At 40.7% G+C, this 25,486-nt stretch overlaps 1 protein-coding gene across 2 annotated transcripts in view; it reads right to left on the reverse strand.

The window, feature by feature from the left end:
- Vav3 (vav guanine nucleotide exchange factor 3) overlaps positions 1-25,486 on the reverse strand; it is a 333,283-nt gene that overhangs the window by 124,025 nt on the left and 183,772 nt on the right. The gene's annotated exons all lie outside the window — the stretch shown is intronic.

Consider the following 25,486-nt stretch of genomic DNA (forward strand, 5'->3'; position numbering starts at 1 on the left):
TGGTTGTTTTTTTTCCCTTTACCACATCATGGGAATATAAATTAGCTGGTGAGATGTGGGGTAGGGCAGAGCGCAGTGTTTCCAGAGCTCACACCTAAGGAACTGCATGGATTGTGTGCGGGTCTCCAGAAAGGGCTGAAGTCATAGTATAGGTTTGCCAGCAATGCATCGATCTGTTCAGGAAAGTACGTCTTCCTTAACAATTTGCTTGCTTTACAGTCCAAGTAAAACTGAACTACACTGCTTCGTGTTTGGAATTGGACTTGTGGAATACACACAGGTACCCAAAACTATCATGTGTACCTCAAAGAAACACTTCAGTGAACACTCAGCGTATGCCCGACCTGGAGAAAACACCTGGCGTCCACTGCCTGTTTAACTTTCACATTAGTCTTGAATACCTGGCACAAATACCAGCACTAGCTCACAAATAAGGAAACAAGCTTTTCCTAAAGCAACGGCTTCGCCTAAAGTGATAGAAAGAGCTTCCATCCCAGTGTGTGTTCTCAGCCACTAAAGCTACAGTGAAAGAAGAAACTCGGCAATGCCTACATTCAAATTACTAGGGCTTTGAGGCCTGACAGGTACGTAGGAAACAGTGGCATGCAGACATTTCTAGAATACTGTTTGCAGTGTTTTCAATCCAGGCATGGCACAGACAAGAGTAAGGTAAGCTTTAAATGGATATGAATTAGAGGTAGACCTAGAAAGATAATATTTTCTGAAACGTTACACACAACTTGAGAGGCTGTAAGATATGTTTGAGATTCCGATGAGCTAGGATTTCCCCTTTTATAGAATACAGCATCTCTCAAGCTCACAGAGTCGCAGCGTAATGAAGCATAACACAGGCGGGCAGCCAGGCATCAATCTCTGAGGTACCAGGAGAAGCCTTATGAAAAAACATTCGCCAAGGCAATTGGAGTAGCACGCAGTGATGCAGAAGTGTCAGAGAGGTCAGCCTTCCCATCCATCTGCTGAATAGGAGCTGCTGAAAAGGAAATCAAATCTGGGTGCCAGCTGGGAGTTCTCTGCTCCGTGTTTCTGGTGACCTCTCTTTTTAGGAAAATGTTCCAGTGCATGACAAAAAGTAGAGCTATTCTGACTAAGGTGTTTGTGTGTGTGTGTGTGTGTGTGTGTGTCTGTCTGTCTGTCTGTCTGTGTGTGCATGTGTGTTGCTGATTAGAAATAATGGTGCCTTTCTTCATAAAATAATCTAGAAACAAAAGTCTCACACTGACTCCAGAAAGCTGGTCATTGAACACTGCATCAAAACCCACTGCTGTAGCTGACAACGGTTACTGTTCATTTTTTTTCTCTAAGCATCAAAATGACTCAGTCAAATATACATTGTCAAATTTATTCTGAAGCAATGCGTGTTCTAAAGTGAAGAAAATAAAATTTCCATCCCCGAGAACTTGAAAAGTTCATCCACCTGGAGTTTTCAATTCAATGTAGGTTTCCATCAGGTAGAAAATTGTGTTCCTAGATCTCCAAACAGGTAAGAGTTTCAATCAGTCTTCCTTGGACATGGTGGCACACCTTTCCCTTGGAATGAATCCAAGCTCTACATAGTATACATTTCTGTACATGTGCATATATGTACATATATGTGCGCTTATGTGCATACATAAGAACATGTATGTGTGCCATAGCTGTGTCTTAGTCATCAGTATTTAAAACTTTCACCAACTGGGAATAGGCTACCTTTTCAGAAGACAAAAAGCTGAAGGGAAAACTGCAGACACACCATGGGTGTTTTGTTTTAATCTTACGATTTAAAAAAAAAAAAGAGAGAGAGCGAGAACTCTGAAAATATTGTTAGCAGTAGTTGCCTTAAGGGAAAAGAAATTTGAAGTGGTAGAACAGAATGGTAGAGAAACTGTGACTTTTTTAAACTAAAGCTGAATATTATTTTTTCAAAGTTTCAAATCAAACATTAAAGAATAAACGTTAACTCCATGACCCTGGAACCGCTATGGAGGCACTATTGAATATAAAAGCACAGTCAAGGGGAGGAATCTGAAATTAGACCACCGGGGCTTAAATCCTCACTTGCAAATCAGAACAGAGTGACCTCAGGTGAGTTGGTGAGTTTAAAACAGGAATACTAATAGAATCACCTCAGAAGCAAAGCAATGCGCATACAGTGCTCAGGACATTGAGTCGGGGCTGGTGTGGAGTGTGGGCCACCACTAATGAAGAAGTGATATCAAGTTCACAGGACAGCAGTGTAGTCAGGATAATGCTTCCTGGGTGGTAAAGTTTCATGGATTGTCCCAATCAACTCCCTAAAGAATCTTCCTTCTCCTAGGACTTCCTCTTCAGGCGGCTGCTACCCAATAATGTCCTTTGGAGCACAAAGCCAAATATAATTGTTATTGTTATTATTTATTAATGTTATTTGAGGCAAGGTAGCTCATGTTGGCCTTGAACCTGCTTTGAGGATGAGGATGATCTTGGGTTTCTGATCCTTCTGCCTATACCTCTCAAGCGGCTAACAGATAAGTGCCACTGTGCCCATTACATGTGGTACTGGGGATCAAGCCCAGACTTCACTCACACAAGACTAGCACCCTTCCAACTTAGCTACATCGCCAGCCTAGAAGGAACTATTTATGTACAGCATGGAACAGAATTTCTCAAGAGACGTGTATGAAAAAGCCTGAAGAATTTGGTGAAGTCGACAACGTAGGTTAGAGTGGCTAGTTACCAGTGGAAAGGGAGACCGACCGCAATGACTGATTGCAGGTATCTGGGTTTCTACAATGTCTTGATACCCAATGGCAACTCGAAAAGACTTCTGAGGGGTTTTCCAACTGTGTACCTCCAAAAGACATTGCCATACAACACTAAACATTTGTATTCCTGCCTGCCCACGATATGACTGAGGACAGCTGAGGTCTCCTTTTCAACTTGTCGCTTCTTTAAAGTCAGCAAACATTCAACTAAAAGAACCCATGGCTAGGTATTTACAAATGCTATAATGGGAAAATGCGCGTATACTGTAACTTTTCCTGCATTTGTCTTCAAAAGCCTGCCTTTTGTCATAATGCAAGATACAAAAGAAAAACAAAACAATGAAATAAATTTCAGTTTGCTGTTATACTTGATATTTATTTTTCTAAACCCTTTCTTCTTCGTGACAAAGTAATATGCTCATGTACAAATCCTGTAGTTTCACTCACAACTATGTTTTAAATAGTATAGTTATGAATACAGCCATTAAAAAACCATTTTAGGGGCTGTGGAGATGGCTCAGTGTGCTATAATAGCACTTGCAGTGTAAGCATGGGGACCTGAGTTTTGATTCCCAGACCCGTGTGAAAGCATGTGCAGCCAAGAAAGAGTATCTATAACCCCAACATGGATGGAAGAGAAGGAGTCAGGATTACTGCTGGAGCTTGCTGGACACTCAGGCTTACCGAACAATGAGAACTGCAGGTTCCCTGAGAAACACTGACTCAAGAGAATAAAACAGATCCATCTCCTGTCCTCCTCTGCTCATGCCCTTGTAAATGCATACACACATGCGCACACTCACACACTCATGTGGGGATAAACAACTTTACGTTTAAAATTAACATTTTCTCCAATTTAGCCATAGACTGGTGTATAAACCACTGCAATATTAAAATAGTTTACAATACAGCAAGCAAATACTAGCAAAAGGAAATCATATTAAATGGTCATAACCAGTTGGTTACACAGGAAATATGATGCTCAGTTTATGATAACATTTTATCTCCTGCACTACAAATGTTGTGAATATTTAAATCTCCCTAGTGTAGTTTGACAATTATCCAAAATATATAAAGTAATGGCTCCATCACTGTGCTAAAAGTGAGAGATAAAAGCAGATGTTGGTGATTCAAAAAACAAAAACAAAAACCCCGAATACAATTGGCTTGTCTACCCAAAGTATACAGATATGGAAAAATGCTTGAGTAGATATGGATATTTTTATTCTTCAAATTCAGAAAACTTACATTCCAATTTTCCTTTTAAGAATGTTGATCAATCATAATTATTCTATTAAAGTATTTTACTCTCAAAATAATAAAACAGATGCTTCTACAATCCTTCTATTACCCTTTATTTAACCTCTGTTACTTACGCAGCAATAAACTGTTCAAAGCAATACTACTGAAATAACCTACCTTCCAGAAGGTGTTCTACAAATGTATTTTAGCTTCAAGATATATATTTATCTGTGACTCCTCAAAACTTTAAAAAATATGCATATTTAAAAATTATATTATTAAAAAGGAACTAAAAAGTATTGTTCATTTCACAAATGCCAAAGAATTTCAACCAAATGTTGAAATTCACAGGGTGTGGAAGTACACATGTGATGACCACAAAAGGCTAGGAAGGTGGATAGTAACATCAAGGGCATCCTGGGATACAAGAAACCCTGCTCCGTAAGAAGCAGCAGTGAGGTCTTACATGCTTCTGAAAACCATGATAATAAGCTAGATGTTACAGATAGTTCTACAATGTGATAATGGATATTGAGGAAGGAAGGAAGGAAGGAAGGAAGGAAGGAAGGAAGGAAGGAAGGAAGGAAGGAAGGAGAGAGAGAAAGAAAGAAAGAGAAAGAAAGAAGGAAAGAAAGAAAGGAAGGAAGGAAGGAAGGAAGAAAGAAAGAAAGAAAGAAAGAAAGAAAGAAAGAAAGAAAGAAAGAAAGAAAGAAAACAAAGCCAGGTGCAGTGGTACATGCCTGCAATCCTAACACTAATGAATCAGAGGCAGGGTTATCATATGCTTAAGGCTAGCCTGGGCTACATAGCAATGACCATACAAGTAAGTGCTACATAGCTACTTCTGTTTCCAAAAGGGGGATGGAGGACAAGAGCATACTTAATATAAAAAGATGCATATTTCAATTAATATAAATTAAGCAAAGTTCTTGGTCTCTATATTACTCAATATTGTTCCAAAAAAGCTAATCAATGAAATATGGCAAAGCAGATATGAAGAAAAGATGTTTGTAAAATACACAGAATACCCAAAGTTCTTATTTGGAAATGACACTGACGGCATTTATCAGCTGTAGGAGTTCCCTGGTAAAATTTTTGTGCTCACTCAAGTATACCAACACAACAAACTGTGCTATAGCACAACTATAATAAAAATTGCATGGTAGTGGCATGTATCAAAGACGCAGAAAACCCACATACCTATAGACACGTGATTTTTTACAAAGAAGCCAAACCCATACCATGGAAAAAAAGACTGCATCTTCAACAAATGGTGCTGGTCTATCTACATGTAGAAAAATGCAAATAGATCCATACTTATCACCCTGCACAAAATTAAAAGTCCAAGTGGATCAAAGGCCTCAAAATAAAACCAGACACACTAAATCTGCTAGAAGAAAAAGTGGGGAAGAGCCTTGACTTCATTGGCTCAGGAGACAACTTCCTGAACAGAACACAAACAGACCAGGCTCTAAGATCAACAATTAATAAATGGGATCTCATGAAACTAAAGAGCTTCTGTAAAGCAAAGGACAATGTCAAGAGTATAAAATGACCAGTCTGCAGCCTGGGAAAAGATCTTCACCAACCCTAAATCTGACAGAGGGCTAATATCAAGAATATATAAAGAACTGAAGAAGTTAAACACTAACAAAATTTAAAAAATGGGGTACAGAGTTAAACAGAATTCTCAACAGAGGAATACTGAATGTCAGAGAAACACTTAAAGAAATGCTCAATGTCCTTTGTTGTCAGGGAAATGCAAATGAAAATGACTCTGAGATTCCATCTTATGCCTATCAGAATGGCTAAAATAACACACTCAAGTGACAGCACATGCTGGAGAGGATGTGGAGAAAGGAGAACCCTCCTCCATTGCTGGTGGGAGTGCAAACTTGCACAACCACTTTGGAAATCAATCTGGCACTTCCCTAGAAAATTAGGAATAGTGCTACCTCAAGACCCATGATACCACTCCTGAATGTATACCTGAAAGACCCTCCACCATACAACAAGGACATTTTCTCAACTATGTTTATAGCAGCTTTATTTGTAATACCCCAAATTTGGAAACAACCTAGATGTCCCTCAACCGAAGAATGGATACAGAAACTGTGGTACACAATGGATTACGACTCAGATATTAAAAACAAAGAAACCATGGAATTTGCAGGCAAATGGATAGAACTAGAAAAGATCATCCTGAGTGAGGTAACCCAGAACCAGAAAGACACGCACGGTATATTCTCACTTACAAGTGGATATTAGCCATATAAAATAGAATAAACATGCTAAAATCTATAGACCTAAAGAAGATAAACAACAAGGAGGACCGTAGGGAGGATGTTTAATTCTCATTCAGAAGGCAAACAAGATAGACACCAGAAGTGGCAGAAGAGGAAGAGAGGGAACAGGATGGGAGCCTGCCATAGATGTCCTCTGAAAGACTCCACCCAGCAGGGAATCAAAACAGAGGCAGAGCCCCACAGTCAAACTTTGGGCAGAGCACAGAGAGTCTTATGGAAGAGTGGGTGGATAGAAGGACACAGTGGAGACAGAAGTTCAACAAAGAGACCAACAAACCCAAACAATTGGGCCCAAAGGGGCCGGCAAAGACTGATGCATCAAGCAAGGATCATGCATGGAGAGGACCTAGACCACCTGCTCAGATGTAGCCCGTAGGCAGCTCAGTCTCCAAGTGGGTTCCTTAGTAAGAGGAGCAGGGGCTGTCTCTGACATGAACTTGATTGCCTGCTCTTTGATTGCTTCCCCCTGGTGGGGTGGCCTTGCCAGGCCACAGAGGAAGAGGATGCAGGCAGTCTTGATGAGATTTCACAGGCTAGAGTATGATAGTATGATAGGAGGAGGAGCCCCCTCTCAGTGGACTAGGGAAGGCATATGGGAGAAGAAGAGAGGGAGGTGGGACTGGGAGGAGATAAGGGAAAGAAAAGAAACTAAGAAATGATAAAATTCCTTAAAATGGCATGTGGAGAAAGCTACGTGTAAATGTCCAGTGTTTACCAGCTCAAAATGGAGTAAGTGTATGCAGTGTCTCTAGCAAAATTCCTGCAGATTTCACAAATTTAAGGGTAGAGTACAACTGGTAATGCTCTTCTCTACATGATCAGCCTAAAGGGAAGTGAGTGCCCACTACAGATCACCTCTAAAGCAAATAGGGCCATTATGAGTGTAAAGGTGTTCACTTACATGAGTAATAGCAGTATTCTCCAAGAAGACTAAAGGTAGCTCAGATGCAGGCAGGCCCTAAAGGCCAAAAAAGACTTAAGGTTGTCTGAGTCAGAGCCTGACATACAAGATCCCTCATTCCCCACGGCCCCAAATGCACAAAACAGCAGTGAGCCAACTGGACCATTGATCATACTTATTAAAATGTTTCTTATACTCTTAGAACCACCAGCTAAAAACACCAGAAGAGGGACAGGAAGATGGCTCAGTGGGCACAACACTTATGGCCCAAGCCTGACCACCCAAGGTCAGCCTTTGGAACCCATGGTAGAAGAAGAATGCTGACAGAAAGTTTCTTCTGTATGTATGTATGTGGTGTGTGTGAGTGTGTACACATACATACGTGCATGCACAATTATGCTTTTGGCTCTTAAAGATCACAAGAGTTGACCCAGGTTGTCAAATCAGAAACAGTTCTAAAATCTCCAGATGTGTAGTAACATTCTTAACCTAAGGCTCGAAATTAAACCATCATTTTACATCCCAAATGTATGTTTTTCTATAATATATTTACACATACATATACATTCACATAAAACACTCAGAGGATGACTAAATGCTGATAATTCTTTTCACTAACTGAAAACTTCCAAAATAAAATCTAAATATTTAAAAATGGCTTACTCCGTGAAAGTGAAATTGAAGCCCCCAAGTCAAATACAGATAATACGTAATGCCAGTACATAATAGATAATACCAAAAAACATCTGCATGATCTCTCAGCGAACAATGCTCAGTTCTTGCTTGCTTGCTTCACAATGCATTCTGTTAACAACATGGAAAGCTAATTATGCTACTGGTTATTTGCAAGGACAAAGAAAATGAAAAAAACAATCAAGTCCTTAAAAAAACAATTAAAAATAACAGAGTTCAGGAGGAACTTATTCCTAAGGATCAATAAAAAGAAGAAAAGACAAAAAAAAAGAGAGATGTATGAATCACAAACAAGTTTAATTGCTTATATTCCAAATCATGCAATCTCTTCACTAAGGAAATTAATAAAGATATTTAAAAAATACCAGTAAAAAGAAGATAATGTTTGGTTCTGAAAAATAGTATTTTCCTATCTATTATATATTACATTCTTTCCTTTCATTTGAAGATGCTTTTACAGTAATTTCACATATACATCCGTCATTGTGTTTCAGTGACATTTCAAGAAAATTACTGAATGAAATGTAAACTCAGTTAAGCCTATAATAAATTTACAGTGGAAAAATGTCAGATTATGGGTAATTTGGCTTATATATTTTTTATAGACCTGATATGAGTTTTTGGCATCTAACATGTTTCTTCTATTTTTACTCTCCCAATTAAACACTCAGAGCTGTCATTGCTGAGGTAAAAGGCCAACACTCAGGAGTGGGGAGAAATAACAGGGACCCCATTTGTTGGTATCCACCTTGTGACTCAAATTATTGAGGACAAATAAAAATATACACATACACAGTTTATTGTTATTTTTTTTTGTTTGTTGTTGTTGTTTGTTTTTCAAGACAGGGTTTCTCTGTGTAGCCTTAGCTGTCCTGAACTCACTTTGTATATCAGGCTGGCCTTGAACTCACAGAGATCTGTCTGCTCTGCCTCCGTGAGGGCTGGGATTAAAGCATGTACCACCATACCGAGCTACATATGTACATTTTCATAAATATATTCTATTGATAAAATGATGGAAACACTATCTATATGCTGGATGCTGATTCTTTTTATTATTTTTGTCATCATAAATGACAAATAATGGAAAATTTAGAGACCTCATCAAGGTAGAGGGATATACATAAGGTCATATCTACCACCTTATAAAATGAATCTATGAGAATAAAGTTTCTCTTGTAATAACGACACTAAAACTTCTTCTTGCTAACAATACAATCCATTTACTCATATAGTCATCAAGTTAATTGAGAATTTGTTATGAGCCAGCCATTTTAGAACTCTGGGAATACAACAGTGAATTTATCTGTCTGACACATATAATCACAGATTTCCAGTTAAGCTAGGTTAGACTGCTTTATTTTCATTTTCCCAGGAAAATATATCATCTATTCTCATGTCAGTGAACACAAGAGAGGAAGGAAAACACAGAGAGAGGTATCTCAGTGTTCTTGTTTAAACAAGATGTCCTTACCTTGCTGTCTAGGGAAGGAGTGGCTTCTAAAGATTTTTGAGAATTCCCATATTCTCTGACCCAACAGACCAGTTACATAATTCAAACACCAGAGACAACATGAGAAATGCTTGGCTGGCACAGTAAGGTTAAGCTGTAGCAAAATTCAAATTATGCCCAATATAAAGTTGGCTATTAAAATGATGTGTCTGAGAAAGAAATTGATATTGTTAGCAGGAAACCTTAAGGAATAAAAGTAGTGGCAGTCTTTCTACAGCTTCTCTTTAAACGTCTAAAATAATTATGTATGAAAAATATTTTAATCAACATTTCATCTTTTATATACAAAGCCTGTTTTGTTTTGTTTTATTCTCCTAACCTACTTTTAAAAGGATTTTCTACATGAGCACTGAATTTATATTATTTCCACACTCCCTCTCCTCTACTCTTCCTGTACCCACCTCTCAAATCCATCAGCACTTCTTTATTATTTCTGTTACATAGGTCTGTATAGATACTTAGCTTATGTATGGAAGTTCACTATAAGTTGAGAAGGATTTCCGTAAATCTGTCATCACTTAAGGCCACTATAACCCACAAAAAAACCCAAAGTCATTCTTTGAAAGGAGAACTTTAAAATACTAAATCCATTTTAAAGGATTAAACCCATTACTAAAGGATAGTAATTATAAGTATAGTAATTTTTAAAGCTTACCAGATAAAATGGCCAGTAGCTGTATTTTTAAAAGATTTAAAATTTGTTTGCTTTAACTTTGTTATGAGTGTGTGTGTGTAAGCATGCTTGCACAGTGCCATGTGAATGCAGGTGAAACCGGAATGACGGCTAGATGTGGGCCATGTGACATGGCGCGAAATATGGGTCTTCTGGAAGGACAGGAAGCAGGCTTAACCACTGTGCTATCTAGCCACCCCTAAAAGACATATTTTAGAAGGTTTCGATTCCAGGCTCAGCAGACCATGTACGATATGAGATACTTTGTCTCTTTGAGCTGCCACAAGCCGAAGTGATAAGACTCATATTTGACAATGTGACAAAATAATTTGAACAGGAATTAGACTGCATTAGTCAGTTCTACCACAAGAATTAGACATTAATGAAGACAGGTATGAGAAGTCGGGTAGCTGTCTTGTTACGGAAGGACTGATGGGGGTTGGGGCAGAGGTAAAACAACACAGACTTGTGTTGGAGAGGAGCAGGAGGGACTGAGGATCTGGCGATTACCCTAGGCAAACACTTGTTTGGGGGAGCAAATTGCGATGCGTTGACCAAAGTTCTAGGGTAGATAAGAGAAACATGAATAGGTTCATTATTCAAAACCACAGTGATATATAGGAACTGAATTAGATCTAGACAGATAACTGGACAGTTAGCAGATTAATTAAGGTGATATGATTTGTCTCCAAACACCTGTCTGGCAACGTGTCTATCCTAGCATGTCCAATGTTCTTGGAACAGGGCACAGGCTGCTACAGATGTCTTGGTTTTAATGAGAATTGGCCTTTTTATGCTCATATATTTGGTCCCCAATTGGTGGAATGGTTTGAGAAGGATCAGGAGGTGTGGCCTTGTCGAAGAAGGTATGTCACTGGGGATGGGCTTTGATAATTCAAAAGCCCATGCTATTCGCAGTCAGCTCTTTCTTTCTGACTCTCACTTGGGGATCATATTTAAGCTCTCAGCTACTGCTTCAAGGCCATGCCTGCCTGTCTGTTCCCATGTTCCCTGCCATGACAGTTATGGGCTCAGCCTCTGAAGATGTAACCAAGGCCCCATCAAACACTTTCTTCTATAATCTGCCTTGGCCGTGGTGTCTCTTCACAGCAATAGAGAAGTAACAGATTAACAGCTGAATATAAGAACCAATGGCCAATGATCCAACCACAGTCTGAAAAGTGTCCCGAGGTGGAGCAATATAAAATGTGTAGAAAAGAGCTAAGAAACCTGATCACTCCCTTCTACAGAGCCATCAGACATGAAGGGGCGTGAGGCTTAACAGAGAAGGGATATGAGACCCGCCGAAAGAGTAGAAAAAGAAGGAGAGAAGCACAGTGCAAACGGTGCTTTCAAATTAAGAGCTGGTGAGTCCAAAACAGATGCAGACACAGCTATGCGCACACAACACCTATCTGTGAGAGAAAACGGCAGCGCCCTTGTGACTGCGCGAAGGCTGCCTAGGGAAAAGGGACCCTGAAGCTTCTGTGCAGTTTTTCTGAGCCAACAACCACCATAACATCCTCAAGCTGAAGTCTCAGCTAACCTTTACTCCCTTTAACCCCAGGGTGATGGAGAGACGTGGGGCATCCAAACTGTTTCTTTCTGTCTACATCCTACAAAATAGGGTGGTAAAAGTTCCCAAATACAACTAAGGAACATTAATTCCAACCTGAGAGGGAGCTGTGATTGCAAATAATGTCTACTTGGGACATGAAGGCAACTTAGTACTGTGAACCACAAACCTTGTGTTTCAATTAGGCATGCGATTCCAGTGAGGTTCCTATAAGTATGCCGGAAAGAATGAGTAGGAAAAGGGTATTTCAAGGCGGTCGATTTTCTGCGGAGTTAGTTGCGCAGACATTCAGACTGTGCAGATGCACAAGCCAGCCTCACTCCCTACCGTGAAGTATTGGATTGATCCTCCATGCCAGTCTTTCTGCTGAATGTTGCTTTTTACCCCCTCAAAACTAATTACATTAGAGAAACTCAGACTGAGATATTCTGCAAAAGCACACTTTCCTCACCATCCTTGTCAATGAACTTCAAATTGTCTTGTGATTTGGGACTTCCTCTTCTACACTGTCTATCCATTTTGAAATAATTTAAAGTCCCAAATGAGACAAAAAGCATACGGAAGAGCAGAGCTCAGGTGGCTACTCCTAAAGCAAAACTCACAACAGGCTGACTGGCACCATGATAATCTATCAAAAAAAAAGAAAAAATCTCAAAAGTGTTCTCAAGCCATCCAAGCAAATGGACTTCAAAACTATTTACCAAGTCCCTGCTATGCACTCTCTGGATAGCATACAATAGAAATAGGATTAAGACTGTGCCCTCTGAATTCGGTGTTCCAAGAGGGCTCAATCAAGCCCTCACAGCCTTCTAAGCACCAGCGTTAAGAGAGGCTGAGTGCCGGGGGAGAGCCTCGGGCTGTGCCCCATGCCACTATAAGAGCTCCCCGCAAGGTCTTGCTCTCTTCCCAGCACAATTTCTCAGACGTTCCAATTTGACCACAGCCTCGGGGTTCGTTCCTGACTTGTGTCTACGACATAGAGTGCTCCTGGGGCATTTTTCCCTAACCAAGTACCATACAGCCCATAAGAGTTCTGTGGCTGAGCAGGAGACACAGATTCATGGGTAAGAGGGCCTGTTGAGAGGTCTTAGAACTTGAGTTGAATGCCAGCACCTCCTTGGGAAGAAAAGCTCAGCATGGTTGGTAACATACTTGAGGGGGAGAAACAGGAGGATCTGAGGGGCTTGAAAGCTTCCAGGCTCCTGTTTAGTAAAAGGAATAAGGCAGAGATTGACAGAGCCTGGCACCAAACTCCTCCTCAGGCCTACAGGCACATGCATAACTCTCCCCACTCAACACACATGCGGACACATGTACACACACGTGTGCTCACATACATACATGTTCATTTCCCTCACCACACAAACACAAATGCTGCAGCCACACTCCACCCTTAAGCAAGCCCTCCCCTGTGACCTACCAGCTCCCACTTAGATCCCTCTTCTTCTTATCAGTCTGCAACTGAATTCTTCTGGGCCTGGGTCTCTTCAAAGAGAGTCAGTGGTGAAATAATAAATCACCGCACTCTTTGTGGCTTACTCCTGACAGAGTCTCTGCCTCAATTACAGATTAGATTGCTAGGAAAAATCTTTTGTTATAATAACACTGCTGAGCCAGGATTCCACGTGTCTGTGATATCCTGAAATGAGCATCATTTGTTCTAATGAGGTTAGTCCTTACGGCCATACTAGCGAGCTTCAGAACAGGGGGCCATTGCCAACGATGTGACTACAGGGTTAGAATTCTACCCCCAAGATCCAGAAAAAAGAGTTGCTGAAAATAATTTGATCACTAACGTTTAGGGATTTAACCAGTCTAAACACAGCATCAACAAATACTTGAAGGGATTAGGATTGTGGTTCCAGGATGCTTAGTATGTGAGGATTCCTAGAAGGTATCACAGAAGGAAAAGCCGAGAAGGTTCCACATCCCTTCCTAGACCCTCTGCCTCGTGGGTCTTTCGTCTGCTTTCTCACCTGCACCAGTGATAATATGACTTTATTCATAATAAACTGCATAAGGGTGTTTTCCTGAAATTCCGAGAGCTTTCCTAGCAACTGAAACAAGTGTAAAGACAAGATCATGGAACTCAGCTGACAGCAGTAGGTAAGTGAGACAAACGGGGGACAGTCTACTGCTTGTATATGGTATCTGTGATGCGTGGGGCGGGGGGGGGGGCAGAACCTGCAGGATCAGGGTGAGGTTCCAAGCAGATAATGTAAGGCCTGAATTGGAGGACAGCGTCTGACAGAGAGCCACTTGGTGCTGTGGTTTTATGTTCGTCCCTTAGACATTCATGTGCCAAAGGATTGGTCCCAGTGAGGCAGTATAAAAGGGGAGCAACCTTTAAGAGGTGGGACCTAGGGGGAGGTCACTGTATCTTTAAAAGGGAATAATGCTTTTTTGTTCTCTTGCCCAGAGGAAGTCACATGGGAAAGAGGTGTGGTAAACAAACCGAGAAGGTCCCGGAATCCCTCCAGCATCTGGTCTCACACTGCTATCTCTTCCACACGCATTCCTAACTTAGGGCTCGCTCTTATGACACTGATCCTGTTCCAGACATCATTTGCAAATGGTAGATTGTCACTTCTGTGTCTGAATGACTGTGACAAATCAAAGATCCCATGCTGCTCTTTGCCTACATACCATTAGATGTGTGACAGCTGAGCAGGTGCCAGCACCGTGTTCCTGAAACTCTAGAATTGGAGGACCCTGGATAAGATGATCAATCCTCACTCAAAAAGGCAAATGGATGGACACTGGAAGAGGGAAAACAGGGAACAGGACAGGAGCCTACCACAGAGAGCCTCTGAAAGACTCTATCCAATAGGGAATCAAAGCAGATGCTGAGACTCATAGCCAAACTTTGGGCAGAGTGCGGGAATCATATGAAAGAAGGGAAAGATAGAAAGACCTGGAATGGACAGGAGCTCCACAAAAAGAGTAACAGAACCAAAATATTTGGGCCCAGGGGTCATTTCTGAGACTGATACTCCAACTAAGAACCATTGCATGGAGATAACCTAGAACTCCTGTACAGATGTAGCCCATGGCAGCTTAGTGTCCCAGTGGGTACCCTAGTGAGGGGAACAGGGACTGTCACTGACATGAACTCATTGATTGGATCTTTGATCGCCTCCCCTGAGGGAGGAGCAGCCTTAACAGGCCACAAAGGAAAACAATGTAGCAGTCCTGATGAGACCTGATTGGCCAGGGTCAAATGAAAGGGGAGGAGGGCCTCCCCTATCATTGGACTTGGAGAGAGACATGGGAGGAAATAACGGAGGGAAAGTGGGATTGGTGGGGGGGAATGTGGGAGGGGGCTACAGCTGGGACACAAAGTGAATAAACTGTAAAATAAATTTAATTAAACCCACTCTTATTATAAAGTACCCAGATTCACAAATTTTGTGGCAAAGCTAATCAGACTAAGACACTGGTTGTAGATGTGGGGAGTCCCTTGCATTTTAGTGCCTGTAAGTAAAATACTCTGCACTGAGTTGTGTGTGAGAATAGAGGAACATTCTTTGTTTACTTTCTATCATATATGGAGCCCTCATATTGTTTGATATCCTGCTAGTCCTAAGATGATGCCTTGGCCTCAGGAATCATAACCAGTAAGAAATGACCCAAACAGGCTCCCAGACACTGTACAGAAATATTGGCCAGAATCCTGGGCCAATACTGTTTTGGTTAAAGTTTTACTGCTGTGAAGGGATACCATGACCACAGCAACTCTCATAGGTTTAATCCATTATTGTCATGGCAGGAAGCATGGTGGCATGCAGGCAGACATGGTGTGGAGAGGAAGGGGAGAGTTCTACATCCAGGTCAGCAGGCAACAGAAAGAGAATACCATGCTGGTACTCTCTAGGCACGGCTTGAGCATCAGAGACCCCAAAGTCCAGTGACACTCTTCCAACTCCAACAAAGCCACCTCTACTCCAACCAGGCCACACCCTCTAACAGTGCCACCTCCTGGGAGCTTATGGACGCTATTTTCTCTCAAACCAACACAAATCATAAGAAAGACCAAGCTCCCAACATCTGCCATCACTAGGCACTCAGGATATTTAGAGAACTCTGTCTACTGCATTACACGACTTTTCTCGTGTAACTTTACCGGCAGCACAGTAATCACTGTTAACTTCATTTACAGATTAAAAGCCCCATGCTTAGCAGGCTTCAGTAACTTTTTAGGGGTCACTAGACTAGAAAATCCAAGTTTCATGACTCAGTTGTTTCTTATTAAATTCCAAAGTTAATGCTTTCAACCTTTCTATGACCTTGAATTTAATAAAAGAGAATTTTAAGAGATCTATGTTCTAGAGTCCATCGCTGAGACTATGAGCAGAATAGCATCCCTACTTTCATGAGAACATCCCACAGAATGTCGAGATCTATGATCACACTAACCAATTGTCCTCACTGTAACCACAGGATACCTCATTTTAACCATCCCATCACAGTTCCATACCAGTTCTCTGAAAGACATTCAATATGACAAGGATTCTTGGGTCCATGTTTCTGGCTAGTGAAGTGAAGCTATATTAGAATGTGTGGCTTCCTAGAGCGGCCACAGTTTAGCAGACTAAACTCTCTCTGGTACACTGGTATCTCTCATGATACACTGGTATAATTAAATGTTGCTATCAGTCACTATACACAGGCTGCTTGCACTGCCCAACCCTCAGGACAATTAATGTTGTCTTACATATTTGGTACTTCTTTTGGTGACATAACTATTTTACCAATGTTATAAAATAAAAGCAAATATAATTCTTAATCAATAAGGAGCCTATATAAAGCCTAAATGAGTAAAACATGAAATGTTCTGCATTGCACCTAGCAGAAGGCAAGAAGAGATAAATTAATAGTGAACAGTATTATCCTGTTTGCATGTTACAAAGCACACCGTGAGATATTTTATCTCTATTTTGTGATTCCCAAATTATAGCTCAGTGAAGACAAGCAACTTGCCCAAGTTCATTAAGCAATTAATACACTCTGCTCTTATTCACTTCACAATACCAAGTACTTTGGAGATAATAATGTGGGTCATGAAGAAAAACATGGTTTAAGTAGGAAAATTATATCCCTACTGTTATCATCCCATCATAGGCTCAAAAGAGACCCATTTGCTTCAAGGCACCCTGAAGTGCTCACTCCACTTTGCTCCAAATCACCACTCCTGGTGATGAATATCCTCTTTCTTCTCTACCACTTTGAATGCTATCAATCCCTGTAGTTCAAGTCCCATCTCATTAGTCCATTTGTTGATTATCAGGGGGCTTGGGGGTGTGTAATTTTATAGTTCACACACACACACAGTTAATATGTCCAGTATATTAACCCCCTGAATGAAGCAGAGATGGCAAAATTTTCTCCCTTTCCGTGGGCTGTCTGCTCTGCTAATAGTTTCATTTGCTGCGGAAAAACATCTACGTTGCATGTAGTCCCTTTTGTTGATTCTAGGAGATAGTTCTTGAGCTAGTGAACTTTTGTTCACCAAGTTCTTATCTATACCTAGATCTTAAAGTATATCCCCTGCTTTATTCTAAGTCTTGAATAACAAGGAATTATTCCCTACCACCTCCAGAGAGAAGAGATAACAAGTCAGTGAAGCCGATCAAAGGTCCGAGGTCTAAAGGGCCCTCGGGAAGTCAGTCTGGTTACAGCCTCAGATATATCACACATGTGAAACTGCTGCTGGGTAAAGGCCACATTTCTAGCCTTGTCCAGCATCTCTTCTTGTTCTGAGGGCCATGAATGAGCATCAGTGGTTCCAGGGAGACAGGCAGATCTCATTTACATACTAGACAGAAAACTCCCAGGAGTCATCTTACAAAGCCGACCTAGTCCAAAGTTCATCCGAGTAGATGGAATGGTCTTAAGACCTGAACTAAGACAATGACATTGGGAATGAAAACAGTCAGAAATTAAAGACAAAGACAACCAAAAGAGTCACATGTACCTGGAGGTTGGTCCTGAAGAGTCACTCTTGCAAATAGCAGCTGAGTGCTTACAGGGCATACCCTGACAACAGGAAGACCACGAAAGAGGCAAACTAGTCTAATGGGATGTAACAGACTATTCATATTTTCCCTCTTCCTGACTGCTTCTGCATGAAACATGTCATCATGGACAGGGGCTTAAATTCTCCCAATGGTCAACTGAGTGGAAAAGCTAGATAATGCAGAATTGATCTTTCTCCAAAGATGGTACGAACTAAATGGAAGTGAAGAAAGGGGTGTGGTTCCCTACAGTAAGTCCACGGGATACTCCGTGTTTACCCACCACTGAACAAACTCTAAAGCTGGGTGAGCTTCAATAGGTGCTCAGAGGCCTGCTTTGCGGGCCTCCTGAGTAACAATTTGGCAAAGAAGTTTTAAGCCAATAGGGGAAAAAAAAAACCTTATGGAAATACAATCCCTTTTCCTGATAGCTTGAACTGGGAAGTATGTACTTGTAAATAGCAATTCTTGTAGACGAAGGTGAACACAAAAGGTTTCAAATTTAGGTTATTCCTAGACAAAAAAGAAATCTCTAATGAAAGAATGTATTATTATGCTAACAATATCCCAGTCTCAGAAATAAATGATGATATGTGACATCTTACCTCAGGGCTGTGGGGGGGAAATCGATGATCTTCTACAATTTGAGCTCTGATATTTGCAAAGTGCTTTGGGTTCAGAAGGGGGGAGGGAGGCATGAAAGGAGTACACAAACAGATACATAAATCAATCAGAAAGGGAAAGAGGGAAAAACTGCTCACAGAAGACAAACAAATCACTCAGGAGCAGAATTTTATTAAACTGTACTTATCTCTGCTCCTCACAAGGCAACACACAATAAGAATTCCCACAGAAGAGCCCTGGCTTGAAGACCATGCTCCTCATGGGACAGTGCTGACCATTAAGGGCTGGCCAGCTCCTTTGAGCTGCCCGGGGCGTGTCTCAAAACTGCCATTGAGAAAGGCAGTGATTTTTCAATCAGTTCTCTTTATCCAATAATTCTCTGGCTTCTTGTGCTTTTAATATCAGAAGGCTTCCTTCAAAAATCTAGTAATCGAGCTCCCTGGATCACACACGGGCTTTTTGATCAAGGGTTCATAGTTAATGCCCTGAGCTTTACAAGAGGATGCACCCTGTTGAAACAGCACACATTGTCAGTCTTATTTCCTCCAGAAGATTCTGAATGCTAACAGTATCTTCATTTATAATTAAACTGATGAAACTCATCCTGATTACTACATTACCACTGGGTGTATTTCCAAGGATAAAATGAAGCCTATTCAATACAGAGAATTTGAAGCAGAGAATCAGGGCTGGGACAGGAAAGCCTCAACAAACAGACCTGAATTAGTTACTTTTCTCGGTGCTGTGACAAACACCTGCCAAGAAGCAACTTGAGGGAAGAAGGGCTTATTCAAGGCACAGAGCATCATGGGGGGAAAACGATGCCAGCGGAAGAACCAGGTACCCGGTACACTGTGCCAACACTGAAGAGGAAGAAGGAGGTAAATGTCAGTCTCCTCTCACCCCTTTTTATTTAGTCTGGCACCTCAGCCCTTGGGAACTGTGCTGCCCACACTGTGGGTAGGTGGGTAGGCCCTTCCCCCCCCCACCCAGGTAAACTTTTCCGGAAGAAATACTCCTAGACACAGCCAGTGCGTGGCTTCACTGGGGTTCTAGGTCCTGCCAAGCTTACAAGGAAAACTGTTCAGTTACACACACTGAATAGGAATCACCTAATGATATCCAAAGACAATCAGAAAACCAGACCAAGGGAAACACATTGCAATTTCTAGGTAGACACTAAAAATAAAATATTCAATTACAGTATTACTTCTTTGTCCCAATTAACTTCTATACTCCCTCTGCTTTCTCTTGCCACACAGGACAAAGACAGGTCACAAATAATTTTCAACATTCTTTAGGTGATGAATGAGTGAAATTTCAGGGCCAAGTCCTGGGCTCACATCTTTCTTTAACCTTTTCTTTCTCCTTGTCTACTCTTTGAACTCCAGTATTTCAAAATATCTTTTCTATCCAGTTTCCTATCCTGCTTTTAGGCTAATGAATATGAGCTCCACACTTAAATCTTGGAGTCTTTCTCTTCTCATTACTATTCATCGCTAACATTATCCTCAGCTGCCTTACCTTTCCTCCAAATTATTAAGAATATTACTTATGCATAAATTAATCATTAGGCATTTAACCTCCAAACACCTTTATGAAATTGGATTTATTGGAAATTTTAAATAACTGTGAATCCTCACTTTCCAAATGAATTCAAAAACCAACTGCAAACAGTCTACTAATAAACATTTAAAATTAATATTTGATCATTTCCCCAACCAGTTATATTTTCAGATTTTCAAGCTACCAGTTCTGCTCACAATGGACAGCTAGCCATATTTTAAATTAAACATAAGCCCCTGGGAGCTAGCCTTTGTGGGCTTTGCACATCTAGACTCATGTCAATATCAAGAGTCAATACAAACCTAATACTAAAACACTCCATCTCTTAGGGTGAAATTCTATAAGACCAAGGATTCTCTTAAAGCATCAATACCCTTTTTAGAGTTAGTTTTTAAACTCCCAAAACAAACTCAATCAAAAGGAAGTTTCATTATAATTGAATAAGAAATTGAAACTTGGAATGTGCAATATGTTATGCAATTAAACACACAAGCAATTTAATTAAAGTTCTAGTTCACTTTAAATTTCATTGTACTCTGCAATTAGAATGTTTTATGCTACAGCCAAGTATTCTGGGGTCAGGAATGCCCTGCTGAATATAGGTCTGCACTGTCTAAGCAAGCCCTATGTTAATGTCAAACAGAGGGTGGGTACCAAATAATGCTGCTAATCTCCACTGAGGCTGAGTCTAATATTCACCCATTGTTTCTGGACAGGAACTAGAAATTTTTCCTGAGAGGGCTATGGAGTAATGGGTAGCCCCCACTCTAAAGAAAGGGTACTTTCTAGCGTAAGCTGGCCTTAAGGGGAGCGGGGAAACTGGACTATGGGCTGGCATGTAGTAGCTGATACTGTATGACTCCAGGGAAGCTGTCCTTCACATGAACCCATCCTGAGTCTAAGTGAGAAGTAAGTCTGGGGTCATCTAAGATGCAGATAATTCAGGGGGAAAAACAAGATGTTAACCGAACAAGCTACAAACAAGCTGAGGGAAGAGGAAGGTGGCATTCCTCTTGACCACTGTGTTTCCAAACCCAGCGCTTTCATTACACTTCCCCAGAGAAAATTCTTCAAGATTCTCCCATACATGTGTGAAAATATGTACGATGCCCCCTCTTTTACACAGAGGAAATATTTAACAAGACTATGCAAGACTCTTGCAGCTGTACCAACCGCAAGAGATGAATGATTAGCTGGTGTGAGCAAATACAATAGTATCATCAAGATAAGAAGGGATAACGCAGCTTAGGGGTCAATCAGGCAGTCATTATTATGTGAAGCATTCCTTTAATCTTGATGCCCTCCTAACTTGAAGAACTCAGACGAATCTGTAATTCATCGTTACTAACCCTCATCGCTCTGAAAGACATCCAGGTTGTGATAACTGGAAAACTTAACTGAAGCCCCTACCGCAATTAAACAGGCCAGGCATATTCTGTTTTAGTAAACTACACGTGACCTCGGGTTTAATTTGTGAAGTATGAAACATTATTTCTGAGCTTATCCAGCTTTTTGAATGTGCTGACAGCAGCAGATTTAATTTAAAATGCTACTGTTCAATGTGTCAAAGCTCAAACATTCTCTGGGAAGAGGCTTTAGCACATATATATTATTAATGTATATATTATTAATAATAATGTATTATTAATGTACGATCAAAGAACAGACCCCCCCAAGTTGATTCTGACCAATGATTCATCAGCCAAAGCCACAGAAATTAAATTTGGTGGATGTAGGCAAGGAAGGGGGCTTCATGACAGATGGTCTTGTTAGGAGAGGGAAAGAAACAGAATATAGGAAATCCATAGTTTGCTCTTTCCACTTTGGGTTCACAGTTTGGGACTACGGGTTAGAACCCTCAGGCTTATTGTGTGTGTGTGTGTGTGTGTGCGTGTGTGTGTGTGCTGTGTGTGTGTGTTAATATGGATGTTCACACATGTGTAGAAACCAAAGGTTGATATCAGAGTCTTCCTTGATCATTCTCCACATTGTTGTTTTTACTTAATTTTATTTATCATTACTGTGTGTGTGTGCTTGGGACATATTCTAATGCAGTTAGAGTGCAGAGTACAATTTCTGGGGGCCAGTTTGCTCCTTCCACTTTGGGTCCTAGGTATCCAACTCAGGTTGCCAAGCTTGTGTAGCAGACACTTTTACTTGCTAAGTCATCCTGCAGGCTTGACACACCTCAGTCTTTGAGACAGGATCTCTCACTGAACCTGGGGCTCACTGATTGGGCCAGGAGCTCCAGGATCTTCCTGTCTCTCCTCCCCTAGCTCTGGAGTGACAGACAGGCGATGCTGCATTCTTTGGGTGGGAGTGGGGTGAATCTGCACTTTAGACAGGGTATGCTGCAGTCAGGTTTTTTTTGCCTTGTGCTGAATCCTGGATTTCCAAACTTGGGTCCCCTCACTTGTACAGCTGGCACTGTAAACATTGCTCTATTTTTCACACCTCCCCAAACATCAGGTTCATTCCTCATTTACAGTTTGGGTGAGAATCTCTAGAGAAAAGAATGAGAACCTGTGTTAAGAAGTGGGAAGGATACAAGATCGGATCTGCTCAAAGGAGAGCCATGGCTCAGATGACTCTATGTCTACTGTCTGCTTTATTGTAGAAACAGACAAACTGGACCTATCATAAACCAGTGAAGCACTAATCCTTGGAATAGAATATTTATGGCAGTGAATGTCCACAATCTCATTAGTTTGATACAAGAAAAGGTGGGAAGAATAATATAGAAGTTTTTTTTTTATTTGCTATACAAACTTGATAAAAATAAGGTAGTATTATATTTAATAAAAAAATTATTTACAAAGCCCAATGTATGCTGTTTATGACCTCAGTTATTCAAAGAGCTGGCTGTTTTGTTTAGACAGAGAATGGTGTAATTGTAAAGATAGATGAAATACAAGGACTATGGAATCATAGAACACTGATACCTGGTGATATGGGATATGGAATATTCTCGTCACTTCTGAAGCAGGTAATACAAGTCCCTCAACTCCAGCATTTTCCCGGAGGAAGATGGCGGGAAGAGATGCTACTTTTCAAACACTTGGCAAAGCAGGGCAGACATATGGTTGGGAGGTCCATGTCCAGTCAAGCTCCCCACCAGGGAGAACCCTTTCAATGCTTTGTCCCAGGTTTATCCTGAAGGTGCATGATGGTGCACCATGCTATTCCTCCCTTCATCAGCAAGCATGGTGGGCACCCAGTGTCACCTAAGCACTAAATGAAAAAAGATATATATTTACTCCAGACTCATATTAATCCACCCTGATAACTGGCCAGGCTTTATTCTCATACCATGGGACCTTTCCTTCCTAATTCCTTTACTCCAAGACTTAACATTTCATTACTGAAACAAGTGGACGAATAAAAACACTATCGAACAAACAAACAAAAAATGATTTGCAGTGCCTATTAGGCTCAACCCTGTGGTTAAAATACAGCAACTCAAAATCATGATCTTAATTAACTTACAAGTTAATATTTTATCTCCTTTGCTCAAAGCAAATTCCTTGAAGCCAAAGTCAGATTTACCAATTGCTGTTGATCTGCACAATGTTAGCTATTATTTTATTTCAGGAAAAAAATACCAAATTCTTCTCTGTGAGCATCACTGAAAAGTTGATGTATTTAAATTATAAATCTTGTTGTTGATCTAGTGAACGAGTATATCACTCAAGAACACCTTGTGCTTATGAAACCGATTCAGAGCAACTTCATTCCCCAGAGAACAGAGGTAGGTATTCTTGCTGTAAATGAGGCAGCATGGAGAGCAGAAAACACCTAGGCTGAGATTAAGCTCAGCCTCTGCCATTTATTAACTGGGGGGTGTGGAGAGGAATGAAAACCACAAGCAAAATACTTAATCTTTCCTCTATTTCCTGCTTTTTCTTAAAGGGCTAATACCTTTCCAGCTACGTCGCAGGACTCTTTAAGCATCAAATGAGGTATTATCCCAAAACACTTTAGAAATTTAAAGCACTGTGTAATAGCAAGGAATTATCACTATATGCTACTGAAGTCTAAATACTCTACCTCAAAGATTTAAAATCGGATTCCTTCCTAACACGCTAAGAATCAAGATAATACAATGCTGTGAAAAGTTCAATCAGAAATCCCAAACTTTGTTCATAAACATCTCGACTATATCGAATCTGCAATTTTCTGCAATGGTAGAATCTAGCATTCCTTGTAACCTGCCCATAGTAGTGGACAGAGACTAAACAATTCATTTGTTTTTCCTTTGATCTCACTTAGCATTTAATTGGAGGAATTAAGGAAAGTTTCAAATTAAGTTTCTTTTCTTCTCTAAAGAAAATATGTATTAAGCACAGACTTGGGAAAATATCTACCCTCAAATATCCTAAAGGCAGCCATCTGCGAGAGGGCTTGAAGTGCTCTGCTTGGATTCAAGTAGTGGCACTCACTAGGTGTGATGGAGAAAACGTGGAATCACAGCACTTTAGAGGTAGAGACAGGCGGATCAGGGGTCCACATCATCCCTGGTAAGTTCAAGGCTAGCATGAGCTGTTGGAGACTCTGTCTCAAAAGCACAAGAACTATGACAATCAAAAGTTACACCTGAGTAAGGGCCACTGGCACCTTGCAAGGAAGCATTTTCCACAATGAGAACTGACCAAAGACAAAGCAAATAATTCCTCCAGAAGCCTCCTCATCACACAAGGCATGGGAGTACACACTTAACTTGGAAAGAGGCCCAAAGCACAATTCTTTGAAAAGTAAAAGTCTACCATTGCAAATGAGTCAAATGAGTGCGCCCACCACCATCACGGGCATGGGACATTATTATTATTATTATTATTATTATTATTATTATTATTATTATTGCCATTTTCCCTACATCAAAATAGCAGAGGGGAACCCGGGTTTTGCAATTCATCACTATTTTGCAGTCACATTCTAACACTGACGTGAAAATAGTATCCGTGGATGTGAACTATATAATATATAATTACCACACAAATTCCATTAGGGAGAACTTACCATGAGCATCCCCAGTGCCTAGAATGTTTCCCGGGGACTCACGTGATACTTGAAATACCTGACAAACTAATGCTCGGAGATGTACGGTTCAAACTGATAGTTGAAAGTTGTTTCAAAGACAACCTTCCAATCTCTCTAGCCAAACTGAACTTACCTCCTACACCACGCACAGAAAGAAACAAAGTTCCTCCCATTTCCACAGCTAAAACCAGCACTTTCCAAAAGCACCTTTATTTGTACCACATGGATAATTGTTTTATGACTCGATACTCTGAAAGTAGTGCTATTTAGTTGAGACTTTCCTGGTTTAATCACGCTGAATACTGTCGAATTCACCAAGTGACAATTATGTCATTTTCCTCCAGGAAACCATACGCCAAAATGACAGAGTACAACAACCAGTTTCATTGCATACTTATTCTTTGTGCTAGTCTCCAGGCACAGTCTAGAGGCACAGTCACCAGAGGAACAGGGCAACCTCTCCTGGTTGTGCTGTTATTGTCCATTAGTGAACGAAAATCAGCAGATCAAAGGCTCTGTTACAAAGACGCAGGGAACCAACGCTAATTCGGCTTAATAACATTATTTGCATTTCATCTTAACCAGAGTAAGGCTTATTTG

This window comes from Meriones unguiculatus, chromosome 10 (genome assembly GCF_030254825.1).
Source record: "Meriones unguiculatus strain TT.TT164.6M chromosome 10, Bangor_MerUng_6.1, whole genome shotgun sequence".
In the NCBI taxonomy this organism is placed as follows: domain Eukaryota; kingdom Metazoa; phylum Chordata; class Mammalia; order Rodentia; family Muridae; genus Meriones; species Meriones unguiculatus.